Source organism: Lepidochelys olivacea (genome assembly GCF_965140295.1).
Source record: "Lepidochelys olivacea isolate rLepOli2 genome assembly, chromosome: 11".
NCBI classification, from domain to species: Eukaryota; Metazoa; Chordata; order Testudines; family Cheloniidae; genus Lepidochelys; species Lepidochelys olivacea.
The window spans coordinates 75,768,064-75,788,118 of NC_140421.1; positions in this window are offsets into that span (position 1 = coordinate 75,768,064).

The following is a 20,055-nucleotide window of genomic DNA, read 5'->3' on the forward strand; positions in this document are numbered from 1 at the left end:
ATCATTTCTAACTTCTAACAATATAGGTTTGCATTTCAGAGTTCTAGCCCAGGGATCTCAAACTCAAATCACCACGAGGGCCACATGAGGACTAGTACATTGGCCTGAGGGCCACATCACTGAAACTTCCAATCCTTTCATGGGGCCCCACCTCTTCCAACCCCTTCCCCAAAGTCCCCACCCCATCCCTACCTTTTCCCCACCTCCTCCCCTGAGTGTGTCACGTTCCCGCTCTCCCCCCGTCCCGGAGAGTGCAAACAGCTGTTTGGCGGCAGCTGGGCAGGAAGCGCTGGGGGGTAGGAGGAAGAAAGGGGACGCGGCATGCTCAGGGGTGGAGGAGGAGGACATGGGTCGGGTGGAGGAGGGGAGCTTGGCTGCCGGTGGGTGCAGAGCACCCACTAATTTTTCTCCGTGGGTGCTTCAGCCCTGGAGCACGCATGGAGTCGGCGCCTATGGCGGGCTGCAGGAAATAACTCCATGGGCAGCATGCGGCCTACGGCCCGCATGTTTGAGACCCCTGTTCTAGCTTATCTAGCCATAGAATAGCCCTCATTACCATTTCTAACATGTCTTTAATTAGCTTGCAAGCTGTTTAACTCTTTCTGGCCATGTGTTATACTCTTTATAAGATTCGTTGCAAGTATATAACAGTAGTAGCACTAATGATTTGCATGGTTATATTTTAATTAGACAATGTCACAACCTTTAGCGGGACCTTGTGGATCAACAGGACCGGTGAGAAGGCACACATCAGCGCTCCCGACCACAGAATCAGGAAGGCGTCCAACAGGGAGCCCTTGTCCCTGCCCCTGCAGTGAACAGGACACGTGGCACTTTCTGTTCTGCCTGGACACAAACAGGTCCACCTGGGGAGTCTCCCACCTGCGGAAAATCAGGCTGACCACCTCCGGATGAAGCGACCATTCGTGGTGAGACGAGACGATCCTGCTGAGGTGATTTGCCAAGACGTTCCTGGTTCCGGGCAGGTGGGCGGCTATCAGATGGATGGCACACTGCACACAAAAGACCCAGAGGCTGAGCTCCTCCCGACAACGGGCTGAAGAAACTGGCACCATCCTGACTGTTGATGTAATACATTGCGGCTGTACTGTCCATCAGGACCTGCACCACCCTGCCCTTCAGGTGGGGCAAGAACACCTGGCAGGCCAGGCACACCGCTCTGAGCTCCCTGATGTAGATATGAAGGGCCAGATCATTCTGTAGCCAACGGCCCTACGTGTTGAGCTTGCCCAGGTGGGCTCCCCAGCCCAGGTCCAACGTGTCCGAGACCAGGGTAAGCAATGGAGACGGGGTCACGAAGGGAACCCACCGCAGCACTGACTTGGGATCCAGCCACCAGTCCAAGGATGAGAGGACATGGACTGAGGCCAGCCACGCCTGCAGAGATCGTAGATGAAGTTGGCCATGGCTGACCATGTATGTTCAAGCAGCCATGTTGCCCATCAGTCGCAGGCATGTGTGGACTGTGGTGAGCGGGTGGCTCTTTACGTGGGCGATCAAGTCCGACATGGCCTGAAAACGTGCTTCTGGAAGGAAGGCCCTTGTCCGCGTGGAGTTGAGAACCGCTCCAATAAACTCAGTGCATTGAACTGATGTTAACATGGACTTCTCTGTTTATTAACAGGCCCAGGTCATTGCATATGGACTGCACCAGATTGAGGTTTCATTGCACCTGCTCTGGGGACCTGCCCTTGATGAGCCAGTCATCGAGATACGGGAAGATCTGGGCCCCTCGATGTCTCAGGTAAGCTGCTACTGGTGCCACACATTTCGTAAACACCCTGGAGGCCGAGGACAGGCCAAAGAGTGGCACCGTGAACTGGAAGTGGCACCTGGCCACTATGAACTGCAGGAAACACCTGTGCCCCAGGAATATGGAGACATGAAAGTAAGCATCCTTTAAGTCGAGAGCGGCGTACCAGTCCCCCTGATCCAGGGATGGGATGATGGAGGCCAGGGAGACCATGCGGAACTTCAACTTCTTGAGAGACTTTTTGAGGCCATGCAGGTCCAGGATGGGTCTGAGGCCCCCTTTTGCCTTCGGGGTTAGGAAGTAGCCGGAGTAGAATCCTCTTCCTTCCATGTCCTGAGGAACCTCCTCCACTGCCCCCAAGCTCAGGAGTTTCTCGACCTCCTGAACGAGGAGTTGCTCATGAGAAGGGTCCCTGAAGAGAGTGGAGTGGAAAAGTGGGGGGAGGGAAGGAAGGGCAACCAAGAATTATAGGGTATAGCCCCAGCTACTATGTCCAGGACCCAGCAGTCTGATGTAAGCCACAACCAGGCTAAGCTGTAGGGAGAGAGGCAGTTGCGGAAAAGGCAGGTAGGATCCGGTTGACTGACTGGGGCGTCACTCTCAGGCACACCCTCAAAATGATCACTTCTGGCCTCCAGGTGTTTGGCAGGCCCAGGCTGGGCTGGCGAGCAGGAGGAAGAAGGGTGACAGCAACTAAAACCAGCATCCCTACTCCTTGAATATTCCTGATGGGGTTGCCAGGGTCTTGGCGGTGGCCAGAAGGGCTTCCTGGCTGATTGTGTGCATGCTCACCGAGCGAAGGGTAGCCCTAGTGTCCTTCTACCCATGCAGCCTGGTGTCTGTTTGATCAGAGAAAAGACCTGTGACGGGTTGGATCACAGAAACCCCCTTGGGGCTGCTACCTGATGTGCCAAGACTGCTTCTGCCCCTGCTTTCCCTGCCAGCTTGGGACACCAACACCCTCTCTTGCTGAGCCAGACGTGCCAGCCTGCTCCAACACAGACCAAGGTCTGAACCACATCCAACAGCTATAGGCTTAATTGAAAGCAGCTTGGGAAGTGTTCCTGTCTTTAACACTCAGATGCCCAACTCCCAATGGGGTCCAAACCCCAAATAAATCTGTTTTACCCTGTATAAAGCTTATACAGGGTAAACTCATAGATTGTTCACCCTTTATAACACTGATAGAGATATATGCACAGCTGTTTGCCCCCTCCCCCCCAGGTATTAATACATACGCTGGGTTAGTTAATAAGTAAAATGTGATTTTATTAAATACAAAAAGTAGGATTCAAGTGGTTCCAAGTAATGACAGAACAAAGCAAATTACCAAACAAAATAAAATAATACACGCAAGTCTAAGCCGAGTACACTAAGAAAACTAAATACAGATAAAATCTCACCCTCGGAGATGTTTCAATAAGTTTCTTTGACAGACTGGATGCCTTCCTAGTCTGGGCACAATCCTTTCCCCTGGTACAGCCCTTGTTCCAGGTCAGGTGGTAGCTAGGGGATTTCTCATGATGGCCGCCACTTTGTTCTGTTCCACCCACTTATATATCTTTTGCATGAGGTGGGAATCCTTTGTCCCTCTCTGGGTTCCCACCCCTCCTTCTCAATGGAAAAACACCAAGTTAAAGATGGATTCCAGTTCAGGTGACATGGTCACATGTCACTGTAGGACCCCAAGCCTTCATTGCTCCCAGCCTGACTTACAGGAAGGCCTGCCTGCAACCAGAGCCATCCACAGTCAATTGTCCTGGTTGATGGAAGCCATCAAGATTCCAAACCACCATTAACGGCCCACACTTTGCATAACTACAATAGACCCTCAGAGTTATATTTCATATTTTTAGTTTCAGATACAAGAGTGATACATTTATACAAACAGGATGACCACATTCAGTAGATTATAAGCTTTGTAATGATACCTTACAAGAGACCTTTTGCATGAAGCATATTCCAGTTACATTATGTTCACACTCATCAGCATACTTTCATAAAATCATATAGAGTGCAACGTCACGAGACCAACTCATTCAAAAGGGAGGTCCTAGATCGAGGCCTGCATCTCCTTGGAGAGGACCCCTGTTTGGAGCCAAACCACTGCTGATGTGACCCCCCTTGCCACTGAGTCCACTGCGTCCCACGTCTTCTGCAGGGAACATCTGGCCGCTGCAGTACCTTCCTCCACCAGGGTGCCAAACTCTTGGGCCAGACCCTGAGGGAGGGATTCCTGGAACTTCTTAAGACTGTCCCAGAGATTAAAATTGTATTGGACCAGCAGGGCCTGATGGTTCGCCACCTGAAATTGCAGGCTGGAGGTTGAATAAATGTTTCTCCCAAATAGAGTTTTTTCGCCTTTTTGGTTTTGGGAGTCGAGGAGGTGGGAACCTGCTTGTCCTTGTTGGCTGCAGACACAACCAGCGAGCCCGGGGGCAGGTGCATATAAAGGTATTTGAAACCTTTGGCTGGTACAAAGTACTTTTTCTTAGCCCATTTTGAGGTGGGAGGGATGGAGGAGGGGGTCTGCCACGGGGTCTTGGCTATCTTGAGGACACCATCATGCATGGTCAGGGTGACCCAGGTGGGCGTAGAGGCCGAGAAGACGTTGAAGATGGTGTCCTCCTGCTCCGCCATCTCCTGCACCTAGAGCCCCAAGTCCTCGGCCATGCGCTGGAGAAGGGCTTGATGCTCCCTAAAGTCATCCGGCGGGCTAGCTCTGGAAGGCCCCACGACCGCCTCGGCTGGGGATGACGAGGAAGACTGGATCGCTGGTGGAGGTGCTGGGGTCTCAACCACTGTCTGAGAAGGAGGCTTAGGGGTGGGCACAGGTTCCTCCGCCCCATCTCGGAACAGCTTCCGGTACTGGGCCCAGTGCCGGTGGGGCCACTAACCGATGCCCTGATGTGGCCACTGAGGAGTGCTGCGAAGGGGGCGTCGTCACCACCGGTATGCTCTGTGCACTCCCATGTGGCCACTGCTTTGGCCACTGGCCGTGCTGCCACTGCGGTGCTGCAGAAGAGGGACCGGGCGCCAGTGCCCAGTCATGCCAATGGGGCCTGGGCAATGGGCTGAACTAGCCTTCTGTACCAGAGGAACCACCTTCCGGTGACCAGGGAGGACCTGTGTTTGCTTACTGGTCATGGCTAGCGGTAACCGTTGACCAGGTGTAATTGACCAGTGACTGAACCGGGGAGAGTGGTACCAGTGACGGGGAGACCAGTGCCGAGACGGGGAACATTCCCACTGCACCAGCGACTGGGACCAACGCCGAGAGGATGACCGGCGAGACAGTGCGCGGTGCTGGGAATAGCAAGGGCAGGGTCGGCCCCTTACTGGAGAGTAGCACCGCGGGGATCTGGAAGCTCACCTGGGTGACCGATGATGCAACTGGGACCTTCCCTGGGATTTCCAGTGTGGCAGCGAAGATCGACGCCTTCTGTCCGGCAACCAGCAGTGTTCCTCTGTCTCCTCAGGATTCTTAATGGCGGTCTTGCCCTCTTGGGGAGCCTTAGCTGGGTCCTGCAGCCCCGAGGCCGTCAGTGGAGCAGGTGGAGACCTGTGCTCTCTGCACCTGGGGAGCCTGGGATGATGATGGTGCAGGCAGGGGCATGGGTCCCATACCTCTCCCAGGAGGTGGTGGCCAACCTTTAAGGGGGCTGGGAGCCCCAACGGGGAGGTACAATCGTGTGGCTCTGGAGTAGCCTGGAGACCAGGCCTGGGTCCCTTGACAGACAACTCCTGGGCCTTCTTGCTCAGTGCCGGGGAGCGCTTATTGGCCTTCTTCGGCACCAGCAATGGCAAACGGTGCCGGGAGGAGCTCAGTGCCGGCGGTACGCTGTGCATGGAGGCTGAGGCACTCGGTGCCACCTGCCTAGATGGCTCAGAAACCGGGCAAAGGGCAGATTCCATCAGGAGAGCTCTGAGGCGGATATACCGCCGTTTCTGGGTGCGGGGACAAAACTTTTTGCAGATCCGGCATTGCTCCTTAACGTGTGACTTCCCCAAGCACTTAAGGCAGCTGCTATGGGGGTCATTCACAGGCATAGTCCTGTGGCAGTCCGAGCAGGGCTTAAATCCGGGAGATTGGGGCATGCCCTGCCTGGAACAAAGTCCCCGCTGAGACCCTAACTACTAATTCACACTTAACAACTTCTTAACACTACCAAATGCAACTATGTGCAAAGGCCCTAAGGCACAAAGTTCAAAAAGGAGAAACGGCTAGCTCTCGCTAAGCAAGAAAGGCGCTCTGATTGACCACCAGGGGCCGTAAGATGGAAGTGAGAGGGCATAGGGCCAGCGGTGCCTGATATACCACGGCATGAGTGTGGCACTCCAGAGGGCACCACAGACGGCCCTACAGGTACCGCTAAGGCAAAAACCTCTGCGCACGCACACCTAGAATGGAATTGACACAAGGAAACACTTGAAGAAGAATAACCTCTCTACTGCCACTCAAGATTCCCCTGTTTAAGCATCCCAGGATTTCACTAGCTTTTTTGGCCACAGCATCACACTGAGAACTCATGCTCAGCTGATTATCCACCTTGGCCCCCAAATCTTTTTTCAGAGACTCTGCTTCCCAGGATGGAGTCCCCAATCTCGTAAATATGGCTTACTTTCTTTGTTCCTAGATGTATATCTTTACATTTAGCTGTATGAAAGGCATGTTGTTTCATTGCGCCCAATTTACCAAGCAGTCTAGATTGCTCTGACTCAGTGATTTTTCCTCTTTATTATTCACCACTCACCCAGTGTTTATGGCATCAGCTGCTCCATGATCTATGTTAGGCTGATAGGCCTATAATTACTCAGGTCATCCTGTTTAGCCTTTTTAAAAATGGGCACAACATTAACTTTCTTCCAGTCTTCTGGAACTTCCTCTGTGCTTCAGAACTTGTTGAAAATCAACATCAATGGTTCAGCAAGCTTCTCAGCCAGCTCTTTGAAAACTCTTGGATTCAGGCTATCAGGACCTGCTGATTTAAAAGTGACTAACTTTAGTAGCTTCTGTTTAACCTCCTTCAGAGACACTAATGGATTGGAAAGAGTATTATCACTATATGATGAGACCCCATCATCTGTTTTTTCCCCAAATACACAACAGAAATATTTATTGAACACTTCTGCCTTTTCTGCATTATTATTGACAATTCTATCATTTCCACCTAGTAATGGACCAATACCATTGTCAGGATTCTTTTTGTTCCTAATATGTGTGAAAAACTCATAGACTCACAGACTTTAAGGCTAGAAGGGACCATTCTGATAATCTAGTCTGATCTTCTGCACATCTCAGGCCTCAGATTCTCACACACCCACTCCCATAATAGACCAATAACCTCTATGTTACTGAAGTCCTCAAATCATGGCTTAAAAACTTTGTTACAGAGAATCCACCATTTACTGTAGTTCAAGCCAGCTAGTGATCAACTCCTTCTTGTTATCTTTAATTCTGCTGGTCATAGAATTTTACTTGTGTCCCTTGGCTTCCCTTATCTGTTTTCTATCATTTATAATTTCTGATTTATATTCATTACTATGATCTTCCCCCTTCTTCGTTTTTGTTTTATATGTAAAAAAATTTTTTGTGTCTGTGCAGCTCCCATCATTTCTCTTCCTAATCAAGTAGTTTTTCTAACCTGCACAGCCTTCTTCCTCAATTGTAGGACTGTGATTTAAATAATTCCCAATTATCCTTCATATATTTCTGATTAAAATCCTCCTCCCTTCTGATTTCACTCAATTGTTTTCAGCTTTGTGAAATTGGCCCTATTAAATTCTGGGTGCCACACTTTAGGAAAGATGTGGATAAATTGGAGAGTCCAGAGGAGGAGAGCAAGAAAATTTTTAGAAAATCTGACCTATGGGGAACGGTTAAAAAAAAAACAGGGCATCTTGAGTCTTGAGAAAAGAAGTCTGAGAGAGGACCTGAGAACATTATGCAAATATACTAAGGGGTGTTATCCAGAGGATGGTGATCAATTGGCCTCCATGTACCGTGAAGGTAGGACAAGAAGTCTTGGGGATAATCTGCAGCAAGGGAGGTTTAGGTTAGTTGTTAGGAAAAGCTTTCCAACTATAAAGGTAGGTAATCTCTGCAACTGGCTTCCGGGGGGTGGGGGAAGGGTTGTGGAATACCCATCATTAAAGGTTTTTCAGAACAGGTTGGACAAACATCTTGATAGTCTAGATTCTGATTGGCTTCAGCTCCCAAGAGCAAAACCTGACTCTACACTACCTGGCTGGTTTTCTGTGGGAACATCATAGAATCATAGAAGATTAGGGTTGGAAGAGACCTCAGGAGGTCATCTCGTCCAACCCCCTGCTCAAAGCAGGACCATTCCCCAATTAAATCATCCCAGCCAGGGCTTTGTCAAGCCTGACCTTAAAAACTTCTAAGGAAGGAGATTCTACCACCTTCCTAGGGAACGCATTCCAGTGTTTCACCACCCTCCTAGTGAAAAAGTTTTTCCTAATATCCAACCTAGACCTCCCCCACTGTAACTTGAGACCACTGCTCCTTGTTCTGTCATCTCCCACCACTGAGAATAGCTGAGCTCCATCCTCTTTGGAGCCCCCCTTCAGGTAGCTGAAGGTTGCTATCAAATTCCCCCTCATTTTTATCTTCCGCAGACTAAATAAGCCCAGTTCCCTGAGCCTCTCCTTGCAAGTCATGTGCCTCAGCCCCCTAATAATTTTCGTTGCCCTCCACTAGAGATCCTTTCCACCACAGAGGTAGCTGGACATTTCATCTCAGTGCTCCCCTCCGGTTGCTAGTTGATGCCCCTCCACTCTCTGTTGGGACCTCTCTTGTGGGTGGGGTCTCCAGAGGCCCATGTTAAGGGGCTGAAGTGCCATCCTAGGCAGAGGGAACACAGCCATCCAGGTGAGGTGATGGGCATTGTGCTCGGAGACCAGGAATGTACCCTACACTGAGCTGGCAGCAAACCCAGATAGTTATAGAAGTGGGAGAAATTTATCTTGTGAGAAAGTTCCAGTGACATTTCCCCCTCCAATACACCGATGAGGAGGCATTGCTATAATGGAGGGATCTCTCTCTCTCTCTCTGCAGGATTCTTGGAAAAACTAGATTCTCATTGGCTTAGTAATGACTGAACATCTATTGTGTTCTCTGGCTAATCCGAACCTGGCCTATTCTTAAAAGTGAGATTGAATGTATCTGTATAAACTACTTTCTGATTAGCTGAACTAATTAGGCCTAAAATTTAATTGGTAAAATGGTTTGCCGTGAACTGCGTTGGGCAGAAAGCCAAAAGAGTCACTTTGGCACGTATCAGATTCTTTCAACATTTTTTCATAGTGTGATCAGTTGAAAACTTTGTTTTAAATCAGTTTTTACCAATAGCTGAAACTTAAATTTCGTAATGATAAAGTAAATTTTCCTCAGGTTAGGATTATTTCTTTTAATTAAGTTACTTTCGGGAATTGTGACTGTTGGCTTTCAGACTTCCTTGCTTCCACAGTAGAAAAACTGGACTGTAACAGGATCAATAGGTGGGGAAAAATGCCTAATGGTCAGGGTTTAAGAAAACTGGGGGAGATGAAAGAACCGCTTGTTGACCAGTGAACGACAGATTCGTGTTCCACCAGTGTTGTCCATATTAGCAGTGAACACCTTTGTGTCATGGTGTGAATTACACCTAGCCCTATTCTTTTCTATGTGGAAAACTTGAGCCATTAATTTAGGCATAATGAACTGGGATATGATTTGCTTTCTTATTAACGCAGTGTGTAAACACTGATTGGAGTCTTTGTATTCATGCATTTTGATCATTCATGTTTTTAATGGAGTGTGGGGAGCCTAAATGTTCTCTGTTTCCAGGGCCCCAATACATCTTAACCCGCCTCTGCCTCCAGGCTTAGTGCAATATGTCAGGAATCACCAGCTGCAGAGAGGGTTCCAGGCCAGACTCATGTTCTAGCCAATAGAGGCTAAATACCCCCAAAGACAGGGCTAGCACCCAGGGGTGCCCGCACCCTGCTGTAATCACTGCAAACCCTGCTTCCCAAGCTGCACAGAATCCTGTGTCTTCCCACCAGATCATCCTCCCTAGGCTGGAAAGGCGTCGTTTACTGCCCTTCTTTGTACTTCCTAGGAGCGGGGGGTGTTCCAAAGGCTGCAGAGACGCTTGAATAGATCCTCACAGCTGCTCCCGCCCAGTGAGAGAGGTAGGAGAAGATTATTGTCCCTCATTCCTTGATGGAGAAACTACGGCAGAGGAAGGTGAAGTGACTTCTCTAATATCAAATGGGCAGGCAGTGGCAGAGTTTGGACTAGAACCCAAGAGTCCTGCCTTCCCTTGGGAGACTTTCCCCAGGGTCTAGGAGGAATGGAACCCCTGAGTCCTGACTTCCAAACTTACTGACTGCTCAAATTTCAGACACTAAATGCTCACAATAAAGTGCTCTCAAATGAGCTACACCAATTGTACCTTGAAAATATAGAACAAGTAATTTGGAAGAACTAACAATCAAACGCCTCCCAGACATTACTGGAGAGAAGGTGGCAAATCTTATCATCTGTGTTATGAATTGTTGCTCAGTGAATAACTCGAGGGTGGAAGGCTTGGTTGCTACCAGAGGCTGAGCTGGCAGGGGGTGGAAGGGGCAGGAACACAGTCTCTACCCCTGAGCCTGTAGCAATTCTTGTCCGAGTGAAGTGAGGCTACCACGCAGCTCTGTGGCAGTGAGATAGATACTGCGGGAAATCGCAATCTGAGAGATCCCTACGGAATGAGGTTAAACTTGATGGAACTAAGGTTCAGTGGTTTAGGAGATCATTGTATTGAAAAGGCAAATGTTTCTGTATTATGGTAGGATTGTATGGAAGTTCTTTGAGGAGGAGACGTGGCAAATGGAAACCTTGAGAAGCGCTATGAGCTTCAAGGGTCTCTGAAACAAGGTGCTAGAGAAAGAAAGGTAAGTGTCATTCCTAGGAAATCCATGGGAGAAGGGAAGACAATGTCTCACTCTCAAACCAACCCTTTGAAGCTCCACCCTGTGAAAGACCCTTATCTGCTCATCTCCTGTTGCATGAAGACAAGATGAGAGGCCTCTAGCGGGTAAAAGAGTGACTCAGAGATTCCTGGGTATCCTTGTTCTGGGACACAGTGCTTCTGATGAACTAGTAACCACAGACACCCAGCCAGGAGGGGTGTGAAGGCCTGGTCACTGGCCAGAGCCCTTGCTGGAGTGAGGTGATCTCTGGGAAGCTTAGCAGTATGTGGGTAGGTTCTTCATACTGTGACAGACCCAGACCAGTGGGGTACAGGAGCCTGGTAGAAGGCAAATATACTGGCCCCTGGATGAAGAGTTCTCTGTTCCCTGAGTGACCAGAGCAGGGGCTGCACGAGAGCAATCAGGAACCTGCTAGAACCAATTAAGACAGGCAAGCTAATTAAGACACCTGGAGCCAATTAAGAACATACTAGACTCAATTACGGCAGGCAGACTGATCGGGACACCTGGCTTAAAAAGGATCTCCCGTCAGTTAGAGGTGTGTGTGCGTGCAAGGAGCAGGGAGTGAGAAGGCGTGCTGCTGGAGGACTGAGGAGTACAAGCGTGATCAGGCTTCAAGAAGAGGATCCTGTGGTGGGGATACAGAAGGTGTTGGGAGGAGGCCATGGGGAAGTAGGCCAGGGAATTATAGCTGTCACGCAGCAAAAAAGCAACCAACCAAACACCAGTCGGTCCCTCCCCCCAGCTCCCCTTACCAAGTCCCACAGAAACTCCCCTCTGTGCAGCTGCTTGCTAGCTCCCGTGCTGAGACTTTTAGACTTCATCCTGTAAAGCAGACGAGAGTACAATCATACAAAACAATAAAAGCTAAATCTGGGTCCCTGCCTCAGTTTCCTCATCACTCCAGGGGATTCTCTGTGCTGGGTCCAAGACCCCGGATTAGCGAGAGTCCTGAGCCAGAGTAGGCAGCTCCTCCCCCCACACTCCTCATGAGGCTTCTACATGCTAGGTGGCCTCTCTCCTGGACCCTTCATCCAGCTTCTGTGACCTTGCTCTCTTTCCCACCCCCGCCCCTCACTTCCTCTTCCTGTCTGGCCCCTGTTCCTCTGTGTTTCTTTATCTCAATCCCCCAAGGAAAGGCACCTGGAGGACTGTAAATCAAAGTTAGGGGTGCTTAAAGATAACTTGGCACAGCAGGGTTTGGAGGGTTTGGTCGGAGTGAAGAAAAGAAAAGAAAAGAAAAGAAAATAGTTTTGAAGTGAAAAAGGGAGGGTGAGTGGGTTAATCCGGGAAGTTGCTCACAAACAATTAACTGCAACAGAGAATGGCACTTCTGCAATTCAACTGAGGAGCAAACAAAAGCGCAAAATAAAATAAAATAATAATAATAATAATAATAAAGGCCCAGGGAAAGGCAGCTGTATTGCACCTTAAAGAATTGAATGCAGAATGCTACAGTCCCTCAAGGAGGCCGGCCTGACGGCAAACCCCGCTAAGCATCTCCTTGGGAAGGATGAGACCATCTACCTTGGGTACGTGCTGGGAAAGAGCACAGTCCCACCCTTGATTAGCAAAGTCCAGGCCCTCCAGCTGTGCCCCCCTCCTTCGCCAAACCAGCAAGTACGCTGTTTTCTAGGCCTGGCCGAATACTACTGCCGCTTTATCCCAGGGTTCTCCTTCCTTGCGGCCCCTCTTGCCGATCTCCTCAAGAATGAGAGTCCCCAAAAGATCCAGTGGATCCAAGCCTCCGAGGAGGCTTTTCAAATCCTGAAAGCTCAGCTCTGTAGGGAACCCATCTTGCACAGCCCTGACTTCGCTAAGAAGTTTTTCTAACAGATGGATGCTTCGGACGTCGGCCTAAGAGCTGTTCCATCCCAGGTAGTAGGGGGTGACGAACTCCCCATCCTATATACAAGCAGGAAGATGTTCCCGAGAGAGAAGGGCTACTCCGTAACGAGAAAGAAGCCTTGGTGTTAAAATGGGCTCTGGACTCACTCCATTATCTTCTTCTGGCTGTGCACTTCCCCCTTGTTACCGACCAGACCTCTCTCCATTGGCTGCATGCCATGAAGGACACCAATCCCCGAATCCTGAGGTGGTACCTTTCCTTGCAACCCTTCTTCTTCCGCATCCAGCACCAGGCTGGGAGAGTCCATCTGAATATGGACTTCTTTTCATGGGATGGTGGAGAGTGTTTGGAGAGGGGGCAGAGCGAGGGGATGTACAACGCAGGAGGGGAACTGCTGCCTGGCAGAGCAGGGGTTAAAGAAAACCTGTGGGTTCAGCTAGCCCTGCCCCACTATCCCCGCAGCCAATGCCAGGCCTGGAAGGGGGAGAAAAGAAGGGAGCCTGGCTCAGTTGGGGGCTCACTGGCAAGGAGGCAGGAGCTCTCTGTCCTACCCAAAGGGATGGACCAGTGACCTGCCACCCAACGCAGCTACTGGAGACAAGTACGCCTTTCGCTGCCCAGTGCAGCCTGCGGGTACGCGCCAACTGCAGGGTGACTGGGCCAGCGGGGACACGCCCCAAACTAAGCAGGCTTTCGTAGGAAGTAGTCCCGGGAAATGGGTCTTGAACCCATCCCCTCCCGCCAGTAGGCGGGAGAAACATCTCCCCTGTTTCAGGTTGAACTGTTTCGGGTTGGCCCTGGGCTGGGATCTGGTGGACAGGGAGGGCCCAGGTCCCCTTACAACCCTCCCCCCACCAATGACCCAGCCACTAGGCCGCCCAGCCACCGAAGGCTCTATCACAGTCAGAAAATGCCACCAAAATGTCCACAGCATCTCACAGATGTTCTGCCCAACGTATGAAACAGGAGTGAAAATACAAGCAGGGGAAATTCTTCAAATGGGGCCTCACCCAGGTTGCTGGCTCCAGTGGCCGGCAGCTTGCAGACCCAAAACACAGCTTGGCTGGCTGTATTGGCGGGGGAGACAACTTCTCATAAAGCGCTGTGGGAGGGACACTCAAGTGTTTCCGTGGGGCACAAGGAACAAAGGGCTGAAGAGGCTACAGCTGGGAGAGGGCTAGGAAGCCTGGGAGAGGCTGATGTGACCGGGTCTGCGCCTTGCACAGTCTCACCCCGGTGAGCGCTGGGGTGAGACTCGGGTCTTGACATGCTCAACCCAGGGTCACCGTTCAGTGTGGACTCTCCAGCACAGGCTTAGACACACTGAGCCTGCAACTCGAGTCCCGCACACCCCGGCTCACATTGCAGTGACTGTTACAGTCTGACGGGGAGACGGTTACACAACTTGTCTCCCTCAGGAACTTTCCTCTTCACAGAAAGTTTATTTTAAAGCAGAGCAACATGAATTCCATTTGAAATAGAAATAATTAGAGTCTATTTTGGGTGTCTATTCTCCGATACGCTACTTCTCTTAACCCCTTTGGAGTGAGGTTTTACTTCACCACTGCTTAATCTAAAGAGGCTGAATTATGTCAAATAACTTTTCAGAATTAGCCACCATTTCCTATAATACTGATCTGAAATAATAGATAATTTACAGTATTACAATACAATCAGCTTATCACAGAATGAGTCTCTTATTCTGGAATGATGAACTTCATATTTAATTCCATTATCACTGGAAACAACAACATATTCAAACATTACAAAAACTTAACATATGGGTTAGTTTTCTCTCAATCCTCATTTCCACCCAATGAGCTCTATTTAATGCTCTGTTCTCCACTACCATAGGTGCCTTCTATTTCTGTGAGTTCATTTGTCTCCAGGGGGAGGTCTACACTGCAACAGAAGACCGTGATTGAGCCCAGGCTCAAGCCTAAAGCCCTTTGCATCTACACTGCAATTGTGCAGACCCAGGGTCCCAGGACCCTGCAGGGCTGGAGGGCCCAAGCTCAAGTTAAGCTAAGACCCAAGGCTGAGCCCCATTGCTTTGCAGTGTAGATGCAGTCCCGCTTGACTGGGTCCCAGGAGTCAGCTGGAAGTATCCCACAATTCCATGGGACAAATTCCTCAGTCCTCTCTAAGGCGGCTGGAGATTTCATCTCAGTGCTCCCCTCCGGTTGCCAGCTGATGCCCCTGAGCTAGCGTGTGCCGCTCTCTGTCCTGTGGGACCCCTCTCGCGGGCGGGGTCTCCAGAGCCCCATGCTAAGGGGCTGATCTCCCGTCCTAGGCAGGGGGGACACGGCCATCCAGGTGAGGTGATGGGCCTTGAGCTCGGTGACTAGGAATGTGCCCTGCACTGAGCTGCCAGCATGGCAGGGGCTGGCCTGTGGGGGCAGGTGGGCTGCTCTGTCTCTCACTCAGGCCCCTCTGCAGCTTCCTGACTGGGAAAGTGACTTTAAAAGAGCATCTCGATGGCCAGGGGTCGATCTCTTCTGATTGCTGAGGGGAAGCTGCCCGGCCCACCCTCCTCGTGCCGTCCCTGCAGCGCGGCCTGGCTTAGTTCACTGGTGCAGGGACAGATCCCTGCTGCACCGAGGAGTGTCACGGGCGAACGGCTAGACAACGCCAGGCAAAACAAGTGTCATGTGACCCGCACAGCCCCTGAGCTAGCGCGAAGGAGACCCTGTGCCCACCCCCTGCTGCCACTGACCGACCCCTGCCGGCCCCTCCCAGAGAGTAATGGGGGCATGTGCTTCCAGGGGCCTTTCATCGGAGGTTATGCAAACTCCGTGACATAACTGGGTCAGCATTGTTCCTGCCCCTCTGCCCCTGCCCCTGCGGCTGTTGCAAAGAGGCCCGGTGGGCTGGGGGCAGGCGAGGGAGGGGAAGGGGAATGGGCAGTGTGGGGGAGGGCAGCCACGGGTGGGCAGGACCTTGAATCAGCGCAGGCTGAGAGTTCACTTTCTGCACTGTGCCCCAGCTGCCAAGGGGCCAGATGAAGCCCAGCGCCTCCGTGAATCCCGGCTGAATGCTGGGAACGGTCCCGCACACAGATAAGGAGAGTCCTTCTCTCACCCTTCGTGGCAATGGAGACCCCAACCCCTGCTGGCTGACGGGGCACATGCAGCCGAGCCGGGCGGCGTTGGCGAGGAGGGGGACCGCAGCGCCGGCTCCTGGAGACGTTCTCTGCCTAGGACCAGGGCCGGTGCAAGCACTAGGCGAACGAGGCAGTCGCCTAGGGCGCCAAGTGGTTGGGGGCAGCCGTGGAGCGGAGGTGAGCTGGGGCAGGGGGGTGGGGGAGGGCCGCCTGCAGCAAGTAACGGTGGGAGGGGTTACAAAGAGCTGATTGGCACCGCGAGCCTGGGAGGCGGGAGAAGCGGTGGCGTGATCGGGGAGGAGGCGGAGCAGAGGTGAGCTGGGGCGGGGAGCTGCTGCACGTGGCTCCCCAGGCCGAGGGGAAGGAGGGGGCGGCGGGGAGGTGCCGCAAGGGGGGCTGCCCGGGCTGAGGGGAGGGAGGGAGGGGGCAGTGGGGAGCTGTCGCGGGGGGGGCGCCTCAGGGCGCTGGGGGTGGCGGTGGGGAGCTGCCATTGGGGGGTGCCTCAGGGTGGGGGGGGCGGGGAGCAGCCGCGGGGAGGAGGTGGCGCAAGGTGGAAGTGTCCCCTAGGGTGTGAAACCTCCTTGCACCCGCCCTGCTCAGGACAGTTCACTGTGTGCCCGCGCTGTGCAGCCTCCACGCTGGAGTCGTTACTCTCCGTCCTCGCAGCCCGAATGGAATTACATGTCACAGCCCTGGAGCGGGAAATGCCAAAGAAACCCACCGCAGGAGCATCGAACCTCAAAAAGGGGAACTGCACAGAAATGGGAGGCTAGTGAAATGGAAATTGAAAGCAACATGCCAGGGTGAAATGCCAGCAAACGGCAAAGAGACTATTTAAAAACACCATACTAGAGGCTCACACTAAACCTATACCAAAAATAAAAATACCAAAACCAGCATGAGGATCAAAAAAATGCCACCATGGCTAAATAGCCGAGTAAAAGAGGCCCTCAGTGGCAAAAAGTTCTCCTTTCAAAACTGGCAGTCAAATCCTAATGAGAAAAATACAAAGAAGCAGAAACACTGGCAAGCCCAGTGAAAAGTAGAAAACGGCCGGCCAAAAAAGAGTGCGAAGAGCAACTAGCTAAGGCACAACAACTACCAGCAAATTATTTTTTAAGTCCAGGGGCAGGAAGTCGCCAAACAGTCAGCAAAGTCACTAGGCGATCGAGGTGCGAAAGGTGCACTCCAGGAAGAGAAGGCCGATGCGGAGAAGGGAAATAAATTCCTTGCTTCTGTCTTCACTGCAGAGGATGTGGAGGAAATCTATGCACACCAGCCCTTCTTTTCGGTGACAGATGCTAGAATCAAAGAACAATAGAACCGTGGGGTTAGAAGGGACTGCAAGGTTCAGGGAGGGAGTTTGGGTGCAGGAGGGGGTTTGGGGTGTAGGCTCTGGGAGAGAGTTTGGGTGCAGGCTCTGGGAGGAAGTTTGGGTGCTGAGTGCAGGCTCTGGGCCGGAGCATGGGGTTGGGGTGCAGGAAGGGGTGTGGAAGGGGGCTTTGGGTGCTGGGTGCGAGAGGGGTTTTGGGTGCTGAGTGTGGGCTCTGGGCTGGGCCAGGGGGTTGGGGTGCAGGAGGGGGTGTAGGGTGTGGGGCTGGGCCAAGGATGAGGAGTTTGGGGTGCTGCAGGTTGGCTGCCCTGGGGCTGCGGTGGGGGGCCAGAGGGGAGCATTCCCACCAGGGACAAGAGACTCACCCAAGCCCCGCCAGGCTGCTGATCCGAGGTCCTGCAGGATAAGCCCCACCCCCAGATTCGACTCGGAGTCACCTGCCGGGGGGGCGGGGGAGGCTGCCATGCACCTCCTCCCTCTGCAGCCGCAGCAGCTGCCCCCGGCGCCGCTCCCTTGTAGCCCGCAGTGGCAGCGGCCATCGAGGGAGCGCAGCGCAGAGCTGCAGCGGGAAGGCAGGTACGCTCGGGGGAGGCACGGGGGCAGCAGGCAGGGCTGGGGGAGAAACCTGGCCCTGAACATTGGTGGAGCCGGGCCCCCCAGGCCCTGAATTTGCTGGCTCATGTAACTCACTGCCCCTGGCAAGGTTCATCTGGTCTAACCCCTACCAAGAGGCAGGACTTTGTGTGTCTAAACCACCCATCTTCTCTCGTCCAGCTGGGATCCCTTGACTGCAGCAACTCCCCATATGTCCTAGCTCTCCTCTTTCCCTCACATCCTTCACTTCTCTGGCCATTGGTTTGCTGTATCTCTGAACCCTCCCTCTGTACGCCCTGGCTCCAGCAGCTAGTTACCCAGGCTACACTCCCATTGCCATCCGTGGGGGTATCCTGGGCTGTGAGGGCTGCAGGTTTTGGCCCATGGTCAATGCACATGCGATGGCTGCTGTAGACCTATGCGGTGACTCCTGCAGCCCATCGCCAAGCTGCTGGGCCATATTCCGCAGGGTGGCCTCCCTGGCTGAGAAACTGGGAGCAGCGAAACCCTGGGTTAGAGAAGGAAAATGTCCCCAACAGAACACTCTGTAAATGGCTCCCAGAAACGTCCCAGTGACACCCGACTGTGCAGCCCTGGGGATCTCTCGCAGGAGTTCTCCTGCTTCTTCATTGTCACCACGGGCAACAGTCTGGCAGTGGGAGTGGAGAGGGGGTGGCTACAGGCAGAGCTTTCCATGGCTTCCAGAATGAGAGCCTGACAGGGCTTGTGCCCTTGGTGGAGACGGGCCAAGATTGAATCCCCACCCGTGCCCATGGTGTCTCTGAGTGGCCATGGCTTCCCTTACCCATCAGTGCAGGCTTTTCAGGAGGAGAAGGAGAACCTGGCCATGGAGGAGGCAGCCTCTCTGGGTCTAAGCAGCACCGGAGCCGGATGGGAGCTTCTGGTATGGGAGATTTCACGTGGGGTCCATGCAGCTGGAGAGGACAAAGCTGGGCCCAGAGTCCTGGGGCAGCTCCTCAGTCAGTTCCTGTGAGACACAAAGGAAAATGTCAGATTCAGGCCCCACAGAGCCCTGGGCATTTCCCAGAGAGGCTGGCCAGACACAGCCAGCAGGATCCTCTGGCAACACAGCTGGGCCCTGCTCTCCCGATTCCTTCCTTCTCTTGGCCCACCCCCAGCCTCTCTCAGCTGCCCCCTACCTTTCTATCCCCAGCCTCAGCTTACCCTCCACTCCCATGATTCCCCACCTGCCTCCTAGCGCTTACACCCAGAATTTCCTCTTGGCTGCTGCCCAGACCTCAGCCCCAGGAATCCCTGCTCTCTGCTGTTGGATAGGGGCAGGAGGTCCCAGGGGCAGTCAGAGGACAGGGAGCTGTTGGATGGGGCAGAGGTTCTGTGGGGGGTGGTCAGAAGACAGGGAGCAAGGGGGGTTGGAGAGGGGGTGGGATCCCGAGAGGGGGTAGTCAGGGGACAAGGATCGGGGGGGGGGGGAATTGATGGGTTGGGGGTTCTGGGTGGGGCAGTCAGGGGGTGGGAAGTGGGAGGGGGCAGATAGGGGGCAGGGGCCAGGCTGTTTTGGGAGGCACCACCTTCCCTACCTGGCCCTCAGACCAAAAAGGTTGCCCACCCCTGTCCTAGAGGGTAAGTGTCCCCATGAGGTGCTGTGAATCGTCCTGGACAACCCCCTCTGCAGGGAGCTGGGATGGGCAAGGGGCAGGATGGACTTATTTCCTACTAAGATAGGTAACGTTTGTACCTTGTCACCACCCTGGAGATGTTCCATGACAACCTCTGGGCAGCTTCTTCCATGTCCAGATCTTCCCCCTCCTCCACTTCCTCTTCCGTGTCCAGGTTTCCCCCTCCTCCATGTCCAGGCCCTCCTCCTCCCCCACTTCTTTCTCCGTGGCCAAGTCCTCCCCCTCCTCCATGTCCAGGTCCTCCTCCTCCTCCGGGGCAAGGTCCCTTCCTCCTTCTCGTTTTCCTCTGTGGCCAGGTTCTCCTGCTCCTCCTCTTCACCTTCCTCTATGGCCTCATCCACAATCTCCTCCTCTCTGGCCTGGTCCTCTTCCTCTTCCTCTTGCTGCATGGCTATATCCTCCTCCTCCATGGCCAGATCCTCCTGCTCCTCTTCTGTGGCCAGATCATCCTACTCCTCCAGTTCCTCCTCTTCCTCTCTTGTCAAGTTCTCCACCTAATTGATAGACAAGTCTTCATCATCCTCCTCCTCTGCAGCCAGGTCTTCCTCTTCTTTCTCCTCTTCCATGCCCATGTCCTCCTCTTGCCACCTGGCCAAAGAGGAGGAGGAAATGGCCATGGAGGACAAGGTCATGGAGGAGGAAGACAACAACCTGAGCAAGGGGGACCTGGCCATGGAGGTGGAGGAGGACTTTGTCTTGCCCTCCTCCTCTTCATCCAAGTCGTCCTCTTCCGCTTTCTTCTCTATGACCACATGCTCC